Source organism: Triticum dicoccoides, chromosome 2B, assembly GCF_002162155.2.
Source record: "Triticum dicoccoides isolate Atlit2015 ecotype Zavitan chromosome 2B, WEW_v2.0, whole genome shotgun sequence".
NCBI classification, from domain to species: domain Eukaryota; kingdom Viridiplantae; phylum Streptophyta; class Magnoliopsida; order Poales; family Poaceae; genus Triticum; species Triticum dicoccoides.
The window spans coordinates 661,496,654-661,498,857 of record NC_041383.1 but is presented as its reverse complement, the minus strand read 5'-3'; positions in this window follow the sequence as shown (position 1 = coordinate 661,498,857).

Below are 2,204 nucleotides of genomic sequence, written 5' to 3'. Positions count from 1 at the left end.
GGCGGGGCCCGGTGAGCGACAAGCTTCCGGACGCGGCAAGACAACGACCGCGGCAAGGCGCTTGCCGCGGCAAGCTACCACTCTGTACCTGCGCTCCAGCACATCCACCAATGTGTCGCCCTAGGGCCTTTCCAGGCGCGCGTGGCAAGAGGCTGTGCAGCCAGCGGTGCGCGGTGGCAAGCGACGCTGACAAGATCGCCATCGTGGCGAGCGGTGGCGTCCCTGACGGTCCCTTTTTGCACTATTTGGGCGACGTAGACGGGCATTTAATGCCTTTGTCCCCTGCCGTCAGGGTTAGGTATGATACACTGTACAGGTAGTTGTACCAACCGCAATTCCTTTTCCATTTTTACCCTTGTCTACGTTGCCACCTGTCGGAGACCCCTTTAGCATATAAAAGGAGGCCCATGCGCAACGTAGAGGGGGGTTCGAAGGCAGAAAAACACTCACGCTCGGTCTCGTTAGCAGCTAGTGTGTACTGTAGCACTCAGCGCTCCCGAGCAAGAACTCAATACACTCAGACATGCAGCAGTAGGAGTATTATCTCTCCGGAGAGCTCCGAAGCTAGGTAAACCGCTCGTGTGCTTCGCCTCGATCCGCTCTTCGTGCGATCTCCGCCCCTCGCCGAACCGAAAGGGGCTCGGTCCGCCGGTCCCATAGGTGTTCGTGGATCAGCCTCCCCGACAACTAGCCATAACAACGAGGTAAATGAACTAACACAAGAGCAAACGGAAAAAGGCAAGCAAAAAGAGAGGAGGAGATTGGGAGAGAGAGGGCGAATAAAACGGCAAGGGTGAAGTGGGGGAGAGGAAAACGAGAGGCAAATGGAAAATAATGTAAATGCGAGGGAGATGGGTTTGTGATGGGTACTTGGTATGTCTTGACTTGAGCGAAGACCTCCCCGGCAACGGCGCCAGAAATCCTTCTTGCTACGTCTTGAGCTTGCGTTGGTTTTCCTCGAAGAGGAGAGGGTGATGCAGCAAGTGTAGCGTAAGTATTTCCCTCAGTTTTGAGAACCAAGGTATCAATCCAGTAGGAGGCTCCTCAAAAGTCCCATGCACCTACACAAACAAACTGAGAACTCGCAACCAACGCAATAAAGGGGTTGTCAATCCCTTCCTTGCCACTTGCGAAAGTGAGATCTGATAGAGATAGTATGATAAGATAAATATATTTTTGGTATTTTATAACATAGATGCAAAAATTAAAGATGCAAATAAAAGTAGATTGAAAGCAAATATGATAAGAGATAGACCCGGGGGCCATAGGTTTCACTAGAGGCTTCTCTCAAGATAGCATAAGTATTATGGTGGGTGAACAAATTACTGTCGAGCAATTGATAGAAAAGCGCATAGTTATGAGATTATCTAGGCATGATCATGTATATAGGCATCACGTCCATAACAAGTAGACCGACTCCTGCCTGCATCTACTACTATTACTCCACACATCGACCGACTCCTGCCAGCATCTAGAGTATTAAGTTCATAAGAACAGAGTAACACATTAAGCAAGATGACATGATGTAGAGGGATAAACTCATGCAATATGATGTAAACCCCATCTTGTTATCCTCAACAACAACAATACAATATGTGTCTTGCAACCCTTTCTGTCACTGGGTAAGAACACTGCAAGATTGAACCCAAAGCTAAGCACTTCTCCCATGGCAAGAAAGATCAATCTAGTAGGCCAAACCAAACTGATAATTCGAAGAGACTTGCAAAGATAACTCAATCATACATAAAAGAATTCAGAGAAGATTCAATGAATATCCATAGATAAATCTGATCATAAACCCACAATTCATCGGATCTTGACAAACACACCGCAAAAAGAGATTACATCGAATAGATCTCCACGAGAGAGGGGGATAACATTGTATTGAGATCCAAAAAGAGAGAAGAAGCCATCTAGCTAATAACTATGGACCCGTAGGTCTGTGGTAAACTACTCACAACTCATTGGAGGGGCAAGGATGTTGATGTAGACGCCCTCCATGATTGATTCCCCCTCCGACAGAGTGCCGTCAAAGGCTCCAAGATGGGATCTCGCGGACAGAAGTTTACGACGGTGGAAATTGTGTTTCTGGTGCTCCTGGATGTTTTCGGGGTACGTAGGTATATATAGGAGGAAGAAGTACGTCGGTGGTCGCCCGAGGGGCCCACGAGACAGGGTGGCGCGCCCTATAGGGGGGGGGGCGC